Source organism: Phasianus colchicus, chromosome 14 (genome assembly GCF_987193195.1).
Source record: "Phasianus colchicus chromosome 14, bPhaCol1.hap1.1, whole genome shotgun sequence".
NCBI lineage: Eukaryota > Metazoa > Chordata > Aves > Galliformes > Phasianidae > Phasianus > Phasianus colchicus.
This window is the reverse complement of record NC_143449.1, coordinates 11,889,176-11,913,323: the sequence shown is the minus strand read 5'-3', so window position 1 is coordinate 11,913,323 and position 24,148 is coordinate 11,889,176. Positions and strand designations below refer to the sequence as shown.

General features: G+C 37.5%; 1 protein-coding gene across 5 annotated transcripts in view; it reads right to left on the bottom strand.

The window, feature by feature from the left end:
- DACH2 (dachshund family transcription factor 2) overlaps positions 1-24,148 on the bottom strand; it is a 266,697-nt gene that overhangs the window by 91,937 nt on the left and 150,612 nt on the right. The window lies entirely within an intron of this gene.

Here is a 24,148-nt window from a genome sequence, read left to right as displayed (position 1 = left end):
GTATAATGTAAAAAACTATTTATTTCACGTTATTCCTTTTCATTATACTTTTAAATATCATTTCCTGTCACTTTGATCACTTTGGCACTTTGATCTCTTTCTGTTTGACTTGGCTGCTACAGTATTTCCAAGTACACTAGTAAAATGTGGTGTTTCTTAATTTCAACAGCCGGAAGCCAATTAAAGTGGAAAAAATAAATGCTGTGCTGTTATGATATATATAAAAACACTGTTTTTCTGAAGTCTTTTGATTTGAATATTATTACCAATGAAAAATACTACATTGGAACTGCAAGAAACATACAATTTAATTACAAACTCAACCTCACTTTAATGAGATATTAAAACCATTACAAATTTACAGAATAAGTAGGAGATTCTCAAGTGACTGAAACTGAATTAATTTAAAATAGTAATAGCAAAGGAGTAGGGTCAGGTTACCAGCTACCATCGTCATTACATGTTTTTCTAAAAAGAAAGAAAAAGAAAAAGAAAAAGAAAAAGAAAAAGAAAAAGAAAAAGAAAAAGAAAAAGAAAAAGAAAAAGAAAAAGAAAAAGAAAAAGAAAAAGAAAAAGAAAAAGAAAAAGAAAAAGAAAAAGAAAAAGAAAAAGAAAAAGAAAAAGAAAAAGAAAAAGAAAAAGAAAAAGAAAAAGAAAAAGAAAAAGAAAAAGAAAAAGAAAAAGAAAAAGATTTCCCTACATGTTCTCTCATCACTGTAAACTTTTCAAGTTTTGTAATTTTGGATTTTTCAGCATGAGATAAAATGTTCTTCTGGACAGTATCAAATTAATTTTACTCTGGCTAAGATGTAATTGAAAATCTCTCCTATCACATGGGAAATAGAGGGGGGTAAGGACACATAACCAAAAAAGATCCTTACAGATATCATGATTGATTCATTCAGTTATGGATAAAACCAGCTATAGTGTCTTCCTCTCAGCACATTATGAGTTGCTTTTGTCATCTCCTGCAAAGCACACTGAATGCTTCATATCAGCTATCTTGTAATTTAGTTCCACAAAAACACTCGCATTCACAAAAACAACTTTTTTTTTGGTGGTAGCACATGGTAATTCAGAACAGAATTAAATAATCTGCTCTGTATGAGAAGTACTGCTTACTGAGACATTAGACACTGATTAAAGTGAACTAATAATTTTCATATCCCATACTGCTGCACAACCATAAATGAAAATATTTTCTTTTTAAAGCTACTATGAATTTGACATTTAGATTAGCTGTGCTGCTCCTCTAACAGGCTTCACAAAGGTTCTCATTATTTTAATATGAGTTAAGTAAGCAGGCAATCAAGAGACTCCAAATGCAAGGGGGAGGTGTACGTATTACCATCACACACAGCTACAGCAATCCTGTTAACTTCAGTGAAGATATCCCTGATTAAAAGTAGTAAGTTGGAGATTATAGGTTATGAGAAAGAAATGATAAAAGTCAACCAGTTCTGTTCTGCTACTCCCATCCCACCTAAAAGCCCTTCAGCATTCACCAACAATCTACATTTGCACAGTCCTATAATCCAAAAGCACTGACGCCAAGTCTAACGAGCCTACACTACACCTACACTAACTGAGCATTTGTTTTATTGTTCTGTCACTGCTACATGAAAAACCATATTGATCTTATTTTTAATATATACTAACTACAAGTACACAAAAGCAGAGTCCAGAAAACAACATCAACTATTTTGTTTCTCAGGTCATTTCAGCCTTTACTTCATAACAGTACTCATTTTTTATTTTAAAATAGAGTTTTTCAAACACCCTTTGAAGTTCTTTTGCAAATGGTACAGGGTTTTTATCAGGTTAAAATCAAACCCTGATGTTTAAACTTCTGCTTTTAAAATTCTCTGGCAGACATCACTCACATTTAATCCATCAAAGAAATAATACATCTTAAATGATGAAACTGTTCATGCACTTTCAGAAGATGAAAGTCTATAAACTTCTGCACCTTGTCCTAGTGAAAGGAAACGGGATGGTTCTACAAGTGACTTCCCATTGTCTTTAGGAAGTTTGAGTTCACGATCACAAATCTTCTGAGGAATTTACTGCTTCCAGGGTTTCCAGGAACCTACGTGATCTGTGCTCCTACTTGCACTTTTGCTCCACATCCCAACCAATCCCAAGCGTTCAGGTACAGCCATCCCCAAATCATGATTACAACAGTACTCAGTCAAGACTGTTCTCTTTTTGCTTGATAACCCTCTTGCAAATAATTTGCATTTCCTTTAAAGGATATCAAAATGAAGTCTGAGCACACTTTTTTTTTAATGCAATGTTTTAACACTTATATGTACCCAAACACATATGGATGAACACATAGTCCAGTAAGTATTTGCACCTGGGTCAGTATTTATGCAGGTCCTTGAAACTCCAGGTTACAAAACTTTGCTTAATTTAAATATACAAATGAATAAATAAACTATTCAGAAGCACATAAACAGGCAACAGAAAGTGAATTTAGGTCTTCAATGAAATATTCAATGAAAAAGTAAGATGAGAAGTTGGCCAGGACCTGTATAAAAAAATACTTCTGAGCAGTTGCATCGGAAGCATAATGAAGACAGAAAAGGGGATTGAGGAACAAACAGAAAGTCATAAAAAGTCCCCAAATCACCACAATGCCACCTGCAGAAATTAAAAGTAATTATTGTCAGGCATTTCTGAGCTCCCTAACCAGACACAGCTGCCATGAGGACAAAAGCCAAAAAAACAATGATGTACCAGAAATCCATGCTGTGCCATCTGCCACACCAAAGTCGCTCTACTTCAGCATTAAAAGTTTAAAGAGTACAGTACAGTTCTAATGTATACAGCATGACAGCCTGAGGATGCTGAGTGGTCAGGAACAGTTACAGCAGATATGCCAGTACTCTTTCTAAGCTCAGCAATAGCAGCCTTTATACAGCTCTTCAGCCTCTACTATTCCCCGCTCTAAATGTGCGACAGTAAAAGCTCCAGAACTGTACTGTCTAAGATACTTCAAAAACACTGTATAATCCTTCAATGACTCTGAAAGCTAATACAGCTGAGGCTGAAGTAGATGGTTTCATTAGTAATGGCGTGGCACTGACTGAAGGGATGGAAGCAAACATGCAACAAATCAAACACTGGCATAATCTCCAATTAAGACTACTGCCAAGGCTAATGTTACTGAAACTTCTATTTAACTATTAAGAAAACTTCTTTCTGCAACTGTCTTAGCTCCAGCTCACTGTGGCAAGGAGGGCTATTCTTGAACTGGCTTATCTGAAGATCTACTGAGCTGAAGAATCATTTCCATCCTGCTGAATGAATAAATAGCAGCAGCAGAACCACACTTAGAGTGCCTCACATAGAAAAATGGACTTGGAAACTGCTGCAATGTGGACATCCTTCTACTTTCAACAAATAAAAAGGATCACAGGGAAAGCCTGTGGAGCTGAATCACACACTTCAAAGTTTTCAGTTTTTTCTCCCCTTTTACACTTGAAATTTCTCTTCCTTTAGACATCTTTGCCCAGTTGTGATCAATCACAAAGCATCCAGGAAATAAACTGTGTGCCACTTACTGCCAAATATGTGCAACTTCTCCAACACTAACAACAAAGAAAAGCTTGAGTCTCAGGACCGCTGCAGCACTTTGCTTCCCAAACCCTGCCCTGGCGAGGGACAGCAGCTCCTGTGGGCCCTGCGGCACCACCACCAAGCGGGCACCTCGGAGCTGTGCTCAGGGGCAGCTCTCTAGATATGAATCTTGATTACAAGTGCATAACAGATTGTGATGGTGTGTGCTCAGGCACACCTGCATTGTGCATATGGCAAAACAGCCAACTGCCATTAGTAATTTTCATTCTGAAATTTCAGTTTTGTCAGGACACTGTGTACTCTCCTTCTGACAAGTCTGCATAACTCTGCAGTACAACATACAGATTTAGCCCTGAAATAACCCTTCAAGGACATGCAAGCCAACACAGTTTATACTCAGGTTGCAATGAAGTCAGATTCTGCAGCTGTATTCTGAGCCTCAATTAAAGAATGCTTTTGCATCACAATTCTCAACCCTAACTAGAAGTACACAGCACCGCAGGCCGCAGCGCTGCGAGGAGACCTGCTGTTAACGGGGTGCTGTCACTGTAACTGGCCTAAGTGTACTACAGGGGCCAGACTCACAGGGCATGTGTTCAGCTCTTCCAGCCCAGGCTCCTGAAGCACTAGAGAGGCATGTACACAAAGCTGTCTGCATCTCCAGGCTGCAACCTGTTAAAACCAGTAGTTAATCGTTTACTCGAGTGCCCTTTACACAGATACTAAGACTACTGAAGCTCAGTCCTCTATGAAGTCTCAGGAATGATTTCAACAAAAACACCTATACTGCGTGACTTGAAGATGACAACTGCAAGGCCCCTTGCAGAGCCCCCCAGCCCCTTCACAGGGCAGCGCTGACCTCGCCCCGCTCCCAGCACCAGGTGATGAAGGGCACTGCCTGGGGCCTTGAGCACAGCACAACTCACTGAGCAGCAGATGCCTTCCTGGTGAACCAAGAAACTGAAATTCAGTCACACTCCTGCACTGATGGACCTCAGAATCATTCTTTTCAGTGAGTCTTTCATGTTTAACTGATGTCCAGCTATTGGAAATTGGATCTTGATGGTAAACCCAACCATTCTAAGCATTTTGATACAACCCTGGGTATCTGCTAATCTTATGCTCTCGCCATAAGGTTTTAGGTCTATTTTTCAGCTCCCTAATTAGTTAGACTGTGCTCCTCCTCCATATTAGTTTGAAAGCTTTTCTGTCAAAACTGTGAACAAGTAAATTAACTAAAGGAGAACTATGAGTAATCAAATCTTGAGGTTTGCAATTAATTAAATGTAACGGTGAGTCAGTGAACTGAAGAATGGTCTTATATTAAAATAAAACATTTAATTAAATTAACAGTCAACACATTGCAATTAATAATATTCAAAAGAAAAATGAAACTCAGTTCAGCCTCGCCATATTACTTCAGTCTAACAGTCAAACATTGTGCATCAGCTTGTTTGTTATTTGCATTCAAAGCTGCTATGGGTCAAATATGATGTGCTAAAACAGGAATAATGAAACATCTGGTAGTATGAAATGTTAATGTGAGATACCATATTGCAAACAGTGTAAACAATTTTGAACCATCCAATAAATTAGGCCTTTGAAGACTGAAAAAGATAAGCTTTCTTTCCCATTTCCTTCAATAGGAAAATTACAAAATGGATATAACGTACTTAAAATTTTCAGAATGCTTCTATGAATTCACTAATTCAAACACTCACATTAGAAAATAAATGCTTCTCTATTGTTGAAATGAATCATTCTTGTTTAGCAGGAGGTAAAACCCAACTATGAACATAGATGTCTGGTAAACCAGTCTTGAACAAGATGTCTAAACTGAAGACTACAATATTAGAACAGTCTGGAGACAGGTCTGAGCTTCAATTTGAAGAATACACAAATGTTAAACCCAAATTTACGCTTATGTGTAGTAACATTTATAATGCCTACATGAACATAACCACTTATGCTCAAGCTGCTATGCAGCAATACCTGTATATCCTGCATTTTTACTTTAAAAGTAGCCTGTATCTCACAATAAACTGAACTGCAGCTCACCCCATTGAAGAAAAATCAGATCTACAAAGAACACGGAGAGGGCTACATTATTTTTTTTTTTCTCCATTCTTACAGTGTCTTATGAGAATTGATTAATTTCGTGACATTTTCTGCTCTTTTTTACTATCTATGCCATGAGAATGATTTGTCAAGACTGTTATGCGTAATACTTTTAGTGTTCTGCACTACTGTGACCTTTACCTTCTTCTGTACATTTGATTGACTGACCACCCCACTTTTGATCTACAAGTTTCAGAAGATGGAAGAATACATGGAGTAGATACATCAGCCATTGAATTACTGTTGAAAAGTTCACAATCACTTCATATGCATAATTTCTAATTCTTCTGTGCAATTTAATGCAATTTTAGTGAGATATCTTTTACAGAATAAAATGAAAATTCTCATGTTACGTAGTACAATGAAAAACTGTGTTTTACATAGAAAAAGAGTGAAAAAATCATGCACTAGGACTCAGATTTGAGGAAGGACAAAACAAATTACACTAATACTCAGAATCGTCCAAATTCTCAAACTATCAGCTTATGCTTTTCTTAATGCTGTCACAGACTAAAATCACAATTATTTAAATTGAGGACTTGAAAAATTAAAAAATAAACTAGAAATATGTTAAAATACAAAAATCAATTCTATTTGAAATTAAAAAAAATGTTAAATCCAAAGTCCTACATATTTGAGAGGCCGCAGGAAAGGATATGAAAGTGATATGATCTGCCTCAAAAAGGAAAATGTATTTTAGACACCAGCCTCACAGCCTGTACAGCATCACTAATTTCAGTCATTTTTTCGGTATGAAGATAAATAAAGATGGTGGCACGCACCTGCATCCAGCCTGTGCAGAATAGTCACCTTTTGACACATCCTGGATGAGCAGTGTTGGATTAGCTCGGGTCAAATTCAAAGCACTACAGCTTGGCCAACAGACAGGGAAGCTCCTGCACAGACAGGGCCCTGGGTGCACGAACACCTCCATGGCCACTTTCATCAGCACTCACTGCATGTGTCTTGCATTGCAGGACTCAGTTACCCTCAGCTAAGTTTTAGAAAATGTATGGGTTCTGGAGAAAATAAAATTGACATAAATAAATTCCATTGTAGTAGCCCTCACATTCATGGAAAATTACAGATTCTGCAAATCCACTATCATCATGGAAGTCTGTCACAGTGCATGGTGCCACCCGAAATTAAAATTAGCTGTTTTTAGTTTTTTCCTCACCTTTATTCCTTTCCTACTAAATCAATTTCTGTGAATTTAAAGCACTTCTAATCAATAATGATGGGGAAACAGCTGAAGTTTTTGGAGGTCCTTTCAGTTAAACACCAAAATGTCTGAAAGCTTATCTGGAATTGGCATGAATCTCTAGAGTTTGTAAAATTAATTGAGCTGGAAGGCCTTCTGAGAATAAGGATATCTTTGTGAGTAATTTCAAGCTACTTCCTACTTGTGACTGGAAAATACCATACAAACATTATTTTTTTTTCAATCAGATGGCACAGCTCAGCTGTGTCCCAGCTGTCTCAAAGCACGATTAAAAACCTGGTTATTTCAAGGATTTTAAGTGAACACTGAATTCCATACAGTATTTTAGATGAAACCTCAATCTACTATCAAGATCCCTTCTTCTCAGCACTGCTGTTGGAAGCAGGGTTGTTGAGATGTTCCTCTGGCCACCACTGCTCCCTGCAGCCAGACAAGTCAGACCCAGAGAGCTCTGAGGATCACACTGAGCAGGTCCCTGATGCAGCCTTCCAGAGGAGAAACATTATTCCAGCCTCTCCTCGGATATTTGCAACGAGCCAAAGCCAAGCAATGATAGAAATTCTGCTTGCAAACACACAATTTAAAGTACCAGAATAATAAACTGTTCTCCACTATGATTGGCACTGGCAAGATATAGAAGGAAGGCTAAGGCTGGTCATAGGCAAACTCAAATGAGCTTCATCTGGAAGTGAACACAAAGTGCTCAACCAAGGATACAATTCTGCCTTCTTCATAAGCGCTGCAATCCCCAGTTCTGTCTGCAATCAACTTACAGTCAGTGGTACTGTTTGCAAAGATTAGACTCTTATTACCAAAATTAATGGATGTAGACTTTAGTTGGGCTGACAACTTATGTCACTTCATACCTCAACATTCACTGCAGGTTCCTCCACTGAGTTAACTTGCTAGACTATCTGCTATATATTATCCCTTCACATACATGATTTTTTTCCAAGACCTGAGAAATCTGTGTCCATTTCATAAAATACACAAAAACATTATGCTTATTATGCCATCCCAATCAGTTACAACTTCATGCTTCACACAGTCCTCAGGAAGGCAGCCTTTGTCACAAAGTCCCTTCTATCAGCAGTGATTATTCTACATGGGCCTCTGTGGTGAGTCTGCATCAGAGGTGTGTTACAGCATAAACATTTTGGCTACTATCTCTGCCTAAAAAGAAAATGAGACATTTTAGATTATTTAACTTGAATTTCAGCAGTGTTTATACAGTTATCCATGACTGGATGGTCACAGAACATTTCAGCACATCTCTGTGTGACAAGAACAAAGGCGGCCAGGTAGCAAATGCTTCTTGGGATTGCAGCTGAGCTGCTGCTGGGGCACCTCCTACACACAGGTGATGGATGAATTTCTAGCACTGCAAAGGAAAAACAGGAGGCCCTAGGCTGGAGCTTGCCAGATGCAACTTCTAGCTAGGTTTGCACCATAGGTAAAGAAACACAAACAGCAATATTTTCCTCTGGGGCATAAATTAATGACTATTGATTACACAACCAGAGAGTGTATGGAACATGATTACAGAAGAATGTGTACCTTAACTTTCTTTTCATAACATCTGCTTGTTCTGGTCTTTCTGTTTTAAGTTCCTTCAGTTTTGCTAAAGCTTTCTCAGGTACATTTACTCACAGAAATAACAGCGGAGACAAATAATTTAGTCCCAGTGGGCTAATATCTTCTTCGTTTATGAAGTTATGCCAGAAAAGCTACTTCCATTTTATGCTATGAAAGGTAAAGAATATTTTTCAAAGCTGAGAAACTGACTGGAAGCTTATTTTCTTGTTCCACCTTGTGAATAAAAATAACACATAGAAGATGAACTACACCATTTTCAAAACCTTAAAGGATACGTCTCTGCTCATTGGTCAAGCTGAATTAACTTGCAGCCTTTGAGCCAAATGGAAGCTCAAGAAGGAGAGAAATAATCTAGTCACTGAACTGAAACACTTAGCTATCTAAAATTATGCAGATATTCTCTTTGCCCTTGCAAATCTTTCCAGATAAACTCTAGTGGTCTTTACTCTTAAGTTTGCATCAGTACAGCAATTTCATCTCTTATAAAACTATGGCAAGAAGCGTTTTCATCTTAAGTTTTGTTCAACAATTTCAACAGTCAAAGCATACTTAAAATGGAGTCTCAGATTTTATAATTCAAATACATTTATTTTATAAACTAAAATATATTCAGTATAAATGATGTCCAAGATGTATTGAAAATTACTTTTGCAATTGAGAAAAATACTGCAGAAACCTATTAATCTTGCTTTTCTGTAAACTGACGTGTCATCCCTTCCAATTGCTACCTCTACAATTATCATACTTTGCAGCACTCAGCTTTTTGTCAGTATTAATACAGTACTCCTTGCAGCTCTCTTTTTAGAGCTAAGAGTTAACTAGGTAATATTCCTGTGTTTCTGGTAAGAATTTAACTCTGGTTTTAGAAATTTAATATGTGATCTGTCAACACAGTAGTTAATTAAAAAGACACTTTATTTCCTCTATAGACACTGCTTTCAAATATACATTTTCAGTATTATTCTACTATATCCATTAATTGAGATTTTCAGAACTGTGAAATTGTGTTGACAAGGACAGGTTTAATACTATGGTTATGGCAGATGAGCTAATAAATGGACATTATTCAAGTCATCTCAGTATGGTAAATATAAATCTTAACTGTAATCTTACTACTCTGTGTAGATTTAGGAATCGGTGTGTATTTAAAACAGACTCCCTTCGCCTACACTAAGAACTGAGACAGTTTCTAAGATCCTTATTTGTAGGAACAGATGACAAAAAAAAATCTTAATAGTTCTTTTTTCAGGAAATAAAGGATGTAATATTCACTACGCGCTCTCTCCCTCCTTCTTTCAAAAAGCCACTAAATTCCTCACACTTGAGAAGAAAATTAACCTTTTTGCTGATTAATCAGTAGGCAGCTTTGACTGGTGAAGAGAAAACTGTTACAAATGAACAAGCTACCTGTTATCAAATTACAAGGCATTTTCATCAAAGGACCAAAAAATGCAGTGCAGTGACCAGTTAACATGCTTCCACTGACCTGGGGGGGTTTTCCAGTTAACAGCTTCTGAAGAATGCTTCCTTTTGATTCTTGTCTCTGACACAAAAATGATTGTCCCATTTAACCACTGTTCTATCACATACATCAGAGAATCCTATTTACTCACACACTACTGGAACATTACAACACAATAGTGTGATTGTCTCTGCGAGAAAATTTTAAAGATTGACTTTTTTTCTTTTTTCTAAAAAAGGGAGTAAGATCAAAAGCTAACTTTAATAGATGTTTGACTAAGGTCATACTCCTAGGAAATGGAACACTGAAGATGAAAGAGAACAAATAGATTTGGCTTTTGATCTCAGCCAAATGCATTTGGCATTGTTTAGCTTTTATAAAATACTTCAACTTTAGGCAATATCATGACTAAAATGAATTGGTTGAAGTCCTGAGGTTTTAATAGATCAGTAATGCTTTAACATGTACCGGCATTTGGAAAAACTCCTTTCTTAAATCCTTGGCTAAACTTTGTTCTTCCTGGAACCAACTCAGACCAAACTCGATTATTATTGCTTATACTAGGTAAGTATGAACAATTTTAAGATTATATTTTCCTACTAGACAAATTTCAGAGGTTTTATCCAATAGTGATACTAAATAAGGGCCACTGGTGATCCTAGTCAGGAATTTAAGGGAAAAGTGCAGACTATTAAGAAAAGATATTGGAATTATTTAAATAAAACAAATCCTGTGTTCACAGACAATGAACCAATATGAGACCATTTTACCAAATTATTTCACAGGTTATAATTTTCCTAGAAATATCATGGACATAAAAATTAGGAAATAAAATATAAAATATTAGCAATGGAGGAATGGATTACAAACTATTAGTTTCACATTCTTCAGTAATGATGTTGTTTCCTGGCTTAAGACAACTTGATTAATTAAGGAAAAAGATGGGATAACATTAATTAAAGCAACATGCTTAAATTACTTCTATTGTTAGTCATTACTAGCCATTAGAAGCACTGCAAAAACCTATAAACCACTTAGTAGGCCACACTTTCAGAATTTACAAAGAAGTTTCATCAGCTCAGCCCTTTGACAAACAACTGTGATAGGAGGAAATACATCAGCTTCGAGCTTCACGTAGTATTTTTAAGGTTTTGTTAAGAATTAATGATTTATGCTATAAAACATACTACAACAAAAGACGTTGTGTCTGTATCATAGAAACAGATTTGGCCTCAAGAACTATACAGAAATAACTTCCTGATCTCATCTATATATTACTATATTGTATTACTGTATGATAATAATGATATAAAGCTGAGAAATACAAAAAATAAACAGTTGTTATTAAAAGCATGGTATCTGACCACAAACTCAAAAAGTTATCCAGGAAAGGAAGAGGTGATTCCCTATTCCCCTTTTACACTCATCATGGTACCCCTTCAAGAGATACTGAAAAAGACACAGGAAGCCACAGCCATTTGCTTTCCAACATCAAGCCAAAAATTCAACCACATGGAGTAATAACTTATTCCTTCCTTATGCTGTTTATCTCTTAAAAAGGGAAAATATCGTTTTTTTAAAAGGACATTGTTCATCGATATTTCTTATGTGATTTACTTTGAGATATTTCTGCCACTGAAGCAATACATATGATTTGCCAAACCCACCTGGACACTGCATAGCTCTGCAGACCAGAAAACCCAGTGCACTTGGAACTAACTCTTCCAGGCACAGAACACCTGCACCCAGCAATATTTTAACTGTGTCATTCTCAAATATTACAAGCATGCGCCTCCCTTCAAGTACTAAACGTACTTGCAAGATCCTGCCATCCATCACAAATGAAGCTTTTCTTATTTCTTAGTGCTTGTTTCTGTTTACTGCCACAGAAGGACTTGCACCTTCAGCCAAACTGGAACCTCATCATTCATGTTCTACCCAACTTCAAATGCAATCCAGTATTGATCTGTACTATTGTAAACCCGATGCATAAAAATCCCTGCCTTACAGCAGGACTAGTAATTGAAAAAACAAAAAAGCCAAACAAACAAAAGCTCCGAACCAGTTATGTTGGAAAAGACCCTCAATATTACCAAGTCCAACCAACAGCTAACACTGCAAGACCCGAAGTGCTATATCCACACATACAGAGCCACAGAATCATTTAGGCTGGAAAAGACCCTTAAGTAACTTGATCAAAGATAGAAAAAAATACTGGAACTAAGCCAACTATCTAAATATTAAATATTTCAGATGTATGGTAAACAAAGCTATCTCTTGAGTCTTCCAACTCTTCTGCTGCTGGGCTTGAGTTTCAGAACACCCTGCTTCTTGAACAACAAATAAGCAAATAAACTCTTCGTAATCTTCTCTGTCTGGTTCCGAGCAAGAAAATTATTTTCTTTTAAGAAATAATATTTAAGAAATATTTATTTTAAGAAGCAGAATAAAAAATGAACTTCTATCAAATAAAATACATAAGAATATAAAACAAAAATTAAGTAAAACAGAACCAGATTAATTTCATCCTTAGTAACAATATAAAAGGCCCAGCCTTACCTGGTGGAACATATCATGAGACTGATTTATATTATGAATATTGAACTACTGAGATATATGCATATATATCAAATTTTGTAAGAGGCATCATGGGATCACACCATCTGCTACAAAGACATCAATAACTGTACCTTTTAAAAAATAACAACCAGAGCCTGAAAATGATCACAATGAGGTTTTCTTTTGTTTTCTTTCTCAATGTCAGAATTTTCCAAAGAAAAACAGCAGCACACGAGAGTAGAAGAGAACTGCCAGCAGCGCCTGTGCCACGCAGGCAGCACAGCGCTCCCAGGGCTCCCTTGCACACAAATCTCAGTGTGGGTACACAGGCTCTGCACAAACAGGTGAGAGCTGAGATTTACTGTGCTGCTGCTTCGTTTAAGCATGAGGTAAATGCTAGTCTTCTCACAAGTACTAGGTAATGCAATAGCACAAAACAAAACTCTCCATGATGAAAATAGAAGTTCTCTCCAAAATAATGTATAAACTAGACGATCACATGCTGCTCCATCTTGCCTATTTATTGCTGTAAGAAACCCACGTCACCGAAAAGATGAACTCTCACAGCCATTATATGCATGTCCAGATGTAGACAAACATTGCAGGACATTCCACATCCAGCAGCACTCGTAACTGTGGTGATGAAATACAACAGTATTCAATGAATTTCACCGCTGTACACTGGCCCAAGTCTGACAAGAGCATGTATAAACTTTTTGCCTCTTCTTCAGATACCAAGTCTGATTGGTAGCTTCAGTTCCCAAGCCTCTGAAATGAGGACAGTCAGACAGCTGCAGTGAAAAGGATCGCTCTGTTAGCTAATATCCATTAAATTCTTTAAGCCAGAGTCGGGGAAGAAAGACACAGCGTATGTGCCAAGTTCCTAAGTAATTTTTGCTGCCACAAGCAAACCATTAGAAAACTCTAAAAATATTAACTGTAACCACTTTAGCAATAGTCTGTGATTATTCACTATGTATGTTATTTAAGGTACTCCCTTGTGGATTCTGAGTGAACAAGTTCCCAAACTGAATGCAAGCCCCCAAATTAGGGAAAAGAGGACCCTGGGCAAACATATTCCTAAGCACACGGTAACAAAACTGGATTTTCTTCTGTTACACCTGTGATAGGTTCCCAGATTTAGTTAAGGCTGTGGTACTTTAATTTTGCCCGGTAGATAATGGTTTTGCTCTTGGGCAGAAATATTTAGTCTCAAGTTGCGTGTAGAAAAAAATCTCTCTGGGCAATGAGTTATTTTCCTCTTTGTGGAAGAGCTCATAATATGATGAGCATAACAACAGAAATAATGAGATGAAATGGAATTGTAAACCATTGCAGAAATAACAAACTATTATGAAACATTCTCACCAGAAATCTTGGAAACTGGACAATTTACTGTCTGCTCTCATTTTGTTTAGTCAAAACATAAAAATGAGAGGGAGATCTGTACAACTGGATTTCAACAGGCTTTAGTCACAACTTCCAGTTGCATTCACTCACAGCTGAGTGATTGTTGTCTTCTGTTCTTGTCTTTCCTATTTGGCCAAACTGAACAGAAGGCAAAGATGACTACTGTCCCCTGACACATTAGTATTCATGATGGTGAAAAGTAAATGAGAACTATTTCATCTTCAGAGCGCTATCCTAAGACATTAACATCTAATAGCAATATTAAAGTCACATTACAGGCCCTTAATCCATGGCAGTAATAATGCTGTCTAGTGTAATAAAAATATACATTAAAATAAATATTTTGGCTACCTAATTTGGGAGTCTGAAAACTATTCTTACCAATTTGAAGAGATTTCAGGGGAGTCAGAACTAAACTTTGAGCAAGCAACACTACTGTAATTTTAACAACTCAATTCCTTTTTCCTTGCTTGCCCACATTTTCCCACAGAGAAATGAATGCTATTTTATCAAGATCTCTCATGTTAATGTCTTAAAGAAGAAAGGAATAAACAAACAAAACAACAGCATTTTGAAATCACTAAGAAAATAATCATAATGAACCAGAGCTCAGGAATTCTGCATCCCTCCTGCACATTATCTGCAGCACACTCAGTACTCTGCTTACTTCTGAGATATTCCTTACTAGATTTTTATTAGAAATCCACCAGAGGGACCACCTCTAAGAGAGTGCTTGTCATGCAGTTTGCTAAGTTTTGCTTTTTTTTTTTTTTAATCAGAAAAGTAATCTTTGAAGAAGGTGTCCTTCATGTAAAAGATTTCTGTCCACAACAGATGGGCATTGATTATTGTTACCAAATAACCCAGCACGATTAGAGACGATCTGGATATATTGACATATAATTCACTGGTGAGTAAATTTAATAGTTAGTAAATAATCTGCCTGGCTGTAAAAGCCGACCTTTTTATTGGCTAAGGAATTTGTAAATACATTATATTAACTTCTTACTGTTTTACATTTACAGGATTCAGTGTTAGCTTCAAACTTCTTGGCGCTCTAACAGTTCAAGAATAACACATTCATTTGCAATGGTGAAGGCATAGCATAAGCCAATGAGATATTCATTAAGCCATTTATAAAAAACAAAATAAGCATATTTGTGCTACTAGCTTTACAGAAAATGCAATTAGCATTTTCAGACTGCAAGGTGTTCTCACTTTGTTATGGGCTGAGTAATGACATTCCATCTCCAATAATGTCTTACTGCTTGTTCTTCTTTTTTTCAGAAATTGCCAGATTGAAATAATTGAAAGGCTTCTAAACAATACTCCAATATTCCCGTAACAGCACATGAAACACTAGAGAAAAGGAATTCCCCTAATGTTATTTTATAAGCTATATTTACCTCTTTTTTTTTTTTTCCAGCTGCTCTCTTACTATGTATTGCTTAGATACCACAACACATGACAAGCTAGATAGTATCAATTACGAGTGATGGCAGATGAGGTGAGCCACTACAAAGAATGTCTTCCATTTGAAATTTCTGCTCTTTATCTTTCTTGGAGAGATCGTTCTGGTTGGCCTGGACTTCTGCATTTGATGAATGGGTCAGCAGCTAGAATCTGTATGAGTAAATGAGTAAGATGCACATCTCATCCCTCAAACTATAATGAAAATCTTTTCGAGATTGGATTCATGCATTGAGATGACCTAAGAATATGCTTCTGTTTTTTTACATATTACAATTTAGCTCTCAACCAACAGCATGAAGACCAATCAGCACCAATCATTTCTGAATGCTGGGACAGAAACTGATATGTGGGTGGTGCTACTATAAGCAGATGTTAAATATTATATTAATTTTTAAAAAAGAGACGAAGAATTTAGTGAGGAAGACTTTTCTCATCGTGTATATTTTAATTAACTTTTTGAGACATCACAACTGGTAACATCGGAAAAACTTCAAAAACTAAACTGCCAAAAATTGCCACACTCTTTCCCTCTCTCTTCCCCCATTCCATCCTCTTTACATAATATTTTTAGCAGATTATTTAGAATATTATTTACATAATATTCATTAGCAGAAAATGAAATTACAAAACTAAACTACAAGCTATCACAGGCATGAAGCCAAACCAATGCACAATGATCTGCATACACAAATATTAGTTACTCTACAGTTATCCCAAAGGATGCAGAGCTCTCCCTCCAACCTTGGGAAAAGCACCAAAGTCAGTCTTAAACTTTCTTGCTAAAGCTGCTATGTAAGCTCCCCCACAGATAGTTTCTATTTTCACAACATAACATTTCAGAAATTCTTGGCCAGCTTTTCATAGAAGTTTACTATCTCTAGAAACTGCTAGCTGATGATTTAGTGACATGTACTAAAAACTGTTCAGGAAACCGATTCACTGTCTTTGCTCAACCCATGTCGAGTTTGCTCAAGCTTCTGTTTCCTCAGCAAGGCCATTAACTGATATAAATGATATTTAGCAGCTGGACATTCATTCCTTCATTCTCTCTCTTTCATGATGGAAAAGGATTGAATTTTCTTTCAATTATTAAAAGCCAAGAATAATGATACCCTAAAGTAGGTGAAAAAGTACAACAAAAATATATATCAGCTGTTACAGTCTGGACAATGAAATACAAAAATATGAAGAAGAATATCCACAATCAGCACATAATTTATTGATTGCCCTTTCTCAAATGGAGGTCCATCAGCTAGTTTAAAAGTAAAATTACGTACTAAAATAACAGCACAGAGAGATAAAAATTATGAGGGTCATACAAGGGGAAAAAGATGTATTTTCAGCAAAGATTTTTAAATGAGATGGAGAGTCAATGAGGCAGAGACAAAGGAAAGCCCTTCCGTGCCAGAAAGAACTGCAGAAAAGAAGGCTCTTTTAGCACTAGCCGTAAAGTGTTGAGTGGCAGCGTGGGAAACAGGTCTAAAAAAGCAAAGTACACAATCTTGAAATAAACTGCTGCAATCCCGTTTTTTAGAATGTATATTAATTACATTAGCATAATGGGATTTGTCTGAAAGGCCAGACAAACTGAGAAGAAGAAAATAACTGACTTGCTAAAAATGTGCTAACAAGTTATATGACCGTAAACATGAGTTTAAACTGTATATAAATCATGAACTGCATCACCTATTACTCCTCTGGACACAGTGCTTACAATGCTTTGAAATCCTCCCTCCCTCCCACCACCAGTCCCAACTCCTGCAGCTCTATTCCACATCACTTGTGACAAAAATTACTGATCTAATTTCTGCATGTCAAGGATTCTCACCTTTCAGGTCACTAGGTACATCTGCTACCTGCTCACTCAATTCAGGGTGGGGCAAAAAAGGCAAGAAGAAAGGCAGCAAGCATTTGACCATGGAGATGAAGTTCAATGAATATGCAGCAATAGGCAGAAAGTTTAACATGAAGTGGAAAAAAATGGTCAACTTACAACAGCACAAATAAATAACCACTGGGACATTTTACTTCAAGTGGGATGACCACTTGAATCTTTGAGCTGGGACTTGGTGCGCTGCTAAGACATTGTTCTGGTTTGGTCAGAAATTGCAGGCTTAGCGCAGGAGCAGCTTGGTGAAAGTTTGTAGCACATGAAGAGCATGCAGAGATGATCAGTATGATCTTCCAACATCTCACTATTTACTGTGTGTGCAGTGCAGGAGCAGCCCAGGACCATAGGCTGCCACCTACACTGCAGGTTTACCCTAACAAGCATCAAATTCCTTGTGGAACAGTGGGAATCACTGAAAATAGCGAACTCTTAGGAATGTGGCCTAACTTCTTTTATGTGTGCCATGAGTTTAAACAGACTGTGCTCAGTCATTATGTACACGGATGGCTAATTTGCTTTTTTAATATTTTGGTGAAATTCAAACTTAAGAAAATTTGATGGTTTATAGGTTTTAGTTGAGTATGCCACCTCCAAATATGTCTGTACTTCGGAAACGTTCATTTCTAACAGGCAAGAATTGGTTAAAACCTGTGCTCCTGACGGCTGTGTTCTTACACATGTATCCATGATGATTAAAAAGTTTAACCATGCCTTGTATGGAAATTAAGTTGTGTCCTTGAGGTTATTTTACAGTACATTGAGTCTGACCGCAGAGTGTTGGTGCTTGTACTCTGCACCCAGGCATGCTCTGTCCTTCCATTTCATGACTCAGGACACAACGTGGGCACACATCCTTGCATCCTGACCTGCTGGCACAGGCAGTGGCAGGAGCTGGGCAGGGCTGGGGCCTGGGTAACCTGAAGGCACACCCCTGGACAGGCCTGCGAGCACCTCCCTGCTCCCTGCCTGTGGAAGTTGGGGCTCCCTCCTACTGAGCACTTGCTGCCTCTCAAGACTCCTGCCAAAGCATGCGCAGCGCAGGATTCCTGTACTTAAAAACACATCAGAACTATACTGTCACCTCTCATGTTCTAATGATGACTCCTCTTCCTGGACTAACTTGCCTGATTCAGCGGTTAGTGAAAAGGAGAGCATGTATTACCAGAGGATTATCAACTACAGCAGCTCTTTCAAGGTCCGTTTAACTTAATCCTTCAACCTGCAAATAACAGAATTGCTGAAGTGGACATGCTAGGCTTTTTGCCACCTTGGCACAACAGGCAGCATGCAGCCTCAAAGCCTCCTCGTCTAGCACTGCAGGACGTGCGGCAGCTCCCTGAGCCTTCCCACCATACTCAGCCATTCAGAATCACACCCTGCACAGTTTAGATGAAATGCTACACACTGAAGAAATACATAAAATCTGCCAGAATACTATACACTCACAAAATAGCGTATTAATTTCTATATAACATTTCCTATTGGTAACACTGAAGATATGTATCAAGAATAGCCAATGAGAATACCAAACTGCATTTTTGTCAAGTATTTTTGTTTTTCCCCTGAAATGTCAAATGAAATTAAACAAAAAATACAAATCAGTCAATTGCAAAATCCTATTTCTGTCCCTATGTGAACATCTCAGCCTGGGCTGTGTTGCAGAGTGGCTCTGTAATGTGTGATACTTATCCTGATCTCAGTTCAGATCCAGCTGCTGTGCTAACACTGCTGTAAGACTCCCAACTCTGCTATGGCACAGGTAAACATGGAAGAACGACTGCAGTGAAAGCACAGAGGACTTCATTAGCAGGGATGAGCAGCTGATGAGGTGTGCTAATTCATTTTTAGAACTATCTAGTTAGAGCATCCACGAAGACTGGGCTTCAGTCCTTGACCTACTGAATTTTAAGCATCGTTTCACTCATAGGACAGATTTTGCATATAAGCAAAATTCAGACTATGGACAATTCTATGCCAGCAGAAAAGAAAATCCTTTGAAGTCACATTAGATGAAAATCTTTTGAACAACGGAAAAAGAATCCTCTCAAACTCAGAACTGTAAATTATGTACATACATAAATGAGTGAGAATGAGTAGCATAGTTTAAGTGTAGTTATAGTCTGGCACCAACACTTTCTCCTGAGAGCTCTTATTATTGCTATCACAAATAAAATACAATCACTTCATGCATTCAGTCTACTCTTCTTTCTTATATTTTATTCAGTTAACAGCTCTTAATTTACCTTATTTGATAGAAAATGCCTGAAAGAGAAACTTAAGACAATACATTTCCATTATATTATGGAGAAATTTCAGTGCACTATGAAATATCACAGAACAGCATGGGTTGGAAAGGATCTCAGAAGCTCACATACTTGAAGCCCTCAGTAAAACTGCTCACCTACAGCCAGCAGGTAAAACTTCCAACTGAAAAACTTACAGTACATTAAATAAAGAAGTAGTATTGTTTATATAGGAAAAAAAAAAAGCACTGGCTTTACTAACCAGCACCGGAATTAAAAACAGCAGTATGCAGAGTATATCATGTGCATGCTGAAAGCATAATTCTGTTCTCAACATCCACCTGCCTCTGCCCTAGGCCAAGGAATCTCCAGTTTCACACAGAACATGCAGAAAGGAATACAGGGCTGTAACTGAACTGTCACTATGGTCACTATCTTCATTCTGGTGACCAACTCTGGCACATTTATAATGGTGTCTGCACACCTTTAAAGGTAATTCTTTCTCTGTTTAGAATGAGTTAAAAATCTCCACCTCATGTAACCTCATCTGTGTTTGCTTGCAGTTTCAAACAGAGCACCTCCCAGCAGGCATTTTATTCTGAGATACCTGTCAAAGCCCCAGAAGGAACTTACTCAAATACATCAATATTGTAAATATATGTTTTTAGGTGATATCAGAACATCAAAACCACTCACCTCTCATTAATAACCAACATGTTAAAATAATGCCATACTCTTGTTATTTCAAGTATCAGTATTTATATGACAAAGCAGATCATTTAATTTCATGCACATAAGTTGAATTATGATTACAGTGTACCAATTTATTCTTACTGTGGCATTCCTAAATCAGTGACAATGGAAGAAAGCTAATAACACATCACTCAGGCAGATGCAGAAGTCTAACACATACTCAGAAACTAAACTAAGAACCTGGCAATACTTAAATACAGCTCAAGTTCCCTGGTGGCAGACTGTCATAACTGCTCAAAAGCAAATCAAAATAGTTATCAGAATGCATTATCTTGGGATCAATTGAGAAAATGCATAATAAGAGATATTTTATATGTAACTATACAGGCGGATGTTTGTATATATGTGTGCATGTGTACATGCGTGAATATATCACATCTGATCCTTGGTTTTAATCCCCAAAAACAGAACATAAAGGAAAATACATTTCAATATAGATGAGGTAAAAAAAAAAAAAAGCCATACTAATTTATGAACCCAGAGTGATATTTCAGGTCAAGAGCTCCAAAGTTCGTATTCAATTTGCATAACAGAGAAAACAACACAACCAAATCTACACTGGCTCACTCCTAAGTTAAAACAACAAGCAGACCTGTTTGTAACCTATCCCCTACAGTCTTCCCAGAGCATTTATTAGACAGAACTTTCTGCAGCGAATGACAGGGCTTATGAAAGGCACACCTGGCTACTGAACTAGGGGCAGCAATGCAATGTGCTTACTTCTATCAAAACTGTACCTCCGCTTTGTTTAGCAATATACATGATTGTTTCAGTTTCAAGATTTCATGTTACATCTTTAATTGTGGGCATTTAGCAGACTGCCTCTTATTATTAAGACACTGCTGACTTTTATTGTCAACGTGGCAACAGGACAAGGCTAATAATCACTAGCACCAGAAGCAGCTTGTGGTTTTATATTACATTGAGGTAAATTACACTGGAATTAGAGTGGATTACTTTTATCAAATGGGGAATAAGCTGTTAATTAACTCCCCGCTGTAGCAATCTTTTTCTGAGCTTGCAACTGTTATTAGCTCTAGATTAAACTGTTGAATTAATTTCCCACTTACTTACTATTTCAAGAGTTTTTAATTTACCTGGCAGCAGTTTTAATGGGAAATTGTATTAGTGAGCATAAATTGTTTTTGGGAAGGGTAAACAGTTTGTGATAATGTTTATTAAGTCGTTTTGTTTGAGCAAAAATATAATTGCAGTTTTAATTAGTGCATGGTTGTTGGAGTATTAGGTTTGAGATTACATTATGGCATTCTGAGAAAACAATCACCCAGGTAATCCCAGCATTTAGAAGTGATAGCAAACAGCACAGCCATGTGAACTCCGCCGCAGTGAGCGGCTGTGTGCTGTGTGCTGTGTACGCACCTCCGTGCCTGCCTGCCCATCCACACAGCCACAGGCACGGCTGTAAAAGGAACAGGATGGTGTGTTTGGGGATGACAGAACGTTATTTCCTTTTGTGGTGAGGTGCAGACACGTGGGGCCCTGCGCCGTGGGAATGAATGAGAGGAAGATGCTGATAAAGCAGTACAGCTTCGTGTGCACGATGTGGGCACATTCTGAACTCTTCAGATTTAAAACATGAAAACTTTAGATCTTTCAACAGGGCCGAACTCGCTTTAAACACTTCCTATTTTCTGTCCTTGGTACTGTTGTGTCAGTGACAAGCCTAACAGATGACATTAAGTCATTAGAAGAAATTAAAAGAGAAAAACACCAGAAATGGGAAGCGATGCACTGTAATAAATTACTAACGATTGTTTAATTTGTTACATATTGGTTGAATATATTGCAACTCATTTACTGTAGTTTGTTGTTTTCTGGCATTTATAAAATCCTGGCTGGGTTTCTGCTAGGCCTGTACAATATCACAGATAGCAATGGGCAGCACGAGCAGCAGTGGGTGCCTCTGCTGGGAACCTCCAACCCCACAAGTGCAGCAAAGCCAATGCAGCTGCATCATACACGCAGACTGGAGAGCAGAAAGTGGCTGTTAAAGTTAGAGAACTTAATTCTCTCTAAGTTTCCAGCCTCAGCGTTACCACCTGGTACCCATCAGTCACATCTTACCATCTTCTGTACAACACCATCATCAGAAGGGTGCCCTGTGGTACTCCTACAATCATACTATAAAATATTTTAAAAATGCATTAAATTGTTAAACTAGCTTGACTGAAAGGGGTTAAGAAAGCCTGGCCCTATCCTAGACAATGGCTCTCTGCAGGGTGGCAGTAATGAGGTCTACATGCAGATACACCCAATACCTTCTAATAGACACACCTAGAAAATAGAATGTGACCAATCTCATAAAGTTCCAAGTGTATGAACCCTTCAGAGAGCTTGCTAGCATGTAATGGAAGCTGTCGTTGCTTCTGGCCTTTATCGCAGAGATATATGTAAGCAAATAAGGACAGTTAAACTTAAGTTCAGCCAAAAATAACCAGAGTTGAAAAAAAATTTCCAAGAGCTGCCCAATTTCTTTTTTAAACTCGAAGTCCATACATTTTGCAGACCATCCAGTTTTAGAAGACTGAGGAATCAAGACACGAGCCCACAAGGTTCCTACATGCTCTCCAAGCAACCTACAGTCAATTGGGTGGAAATATGATAATTACTAAAAAGAGTAAAGACCGTGTTTCATCATTTCCTGTGAACAGCCTGCTGCTACAGTCATTTATGCTTTTGAATAGATGTTAGATTTCCTGAAAATCACAGAACTATGAAAATTGTAGAGAAATTTAAGAGAACGTGGTTAATACTTCAAAAAAACACTTTCCAATGATTGAAAGATAACCTACTTGATACTGCATGCAATTTAATGAATACTTTTGGGTTATTTTTTTAATACAAAATGGCTACATTGTAGCTGTTTTCAACTGAACTTGAGAAAACAGGCACTTTCAGAGCCTGCCATTTATTAACAACCAAGATACACTAGAGAAGGTAAGTAGTATTGTAAGCCTTGGTATTTCTTCAGAAACTGAAGGAAAGATTGCTTCCAGCTCAGGCACTGAACAACACCTAGCACTCCTGCTGTTACACAAAGCATTTGATATCTTACAGACATTTGTTTATACAGAAAATTTGTTTATATTCTGTATTCAGCCTTTTCAGTTTACAGTGACTATCTATCACAGTCCTTTTCACCTCATCTCATGCTGTAAAACCCACAGTACACAACAAGACTTCATCAATGCACTGTAAGAGATACCACAAAAAGAGTGAGGAGGATCTACTCCTTTCCAGAAGTGTGATGCTTAGCTCTATCTATACCCATATTGCAGCACAGGCTTCCCTTGAAATATACACAGTCAGCACAGTCACACATTATCGCTACAACCAGAATAAGGACAAGCTTCTTACAAAAAATCAAACAAACAAACCACAAGCAACCCATTCCATATGCAATGCATTTTAACAGATTCTTTTTTCTCCTTCAGTTTCTTGGTATATTTCAGTCTATATTTATGCATATTTGTCCTTCCAGCTGCCACATTCTGTTGTTACATTTATCGAATTTCATCTTGTCTCAACTCACCTCTCCAATCTATCAAGATCATTCTGAATCCTGAACCTCCCTTCCCAAGTTCATAGCTGCTGTCAATCTGCAAATGCTGCAAGCATACAGTAGACTAGCATCCCACTGATGAAAGAAGATACCAAAGAAAAGATGACCCAGAGGAGTACTACAATCACAATTTATAGATGGGAATGAATTCACTGAAGAACCAAAACCAAACCAAACCCAACCCAAACCAAGCACAAACTGATTGCCTAAACAAGGAGCTCTGCACAGCAGCAGCATTCTGCTTTCCTGCTCC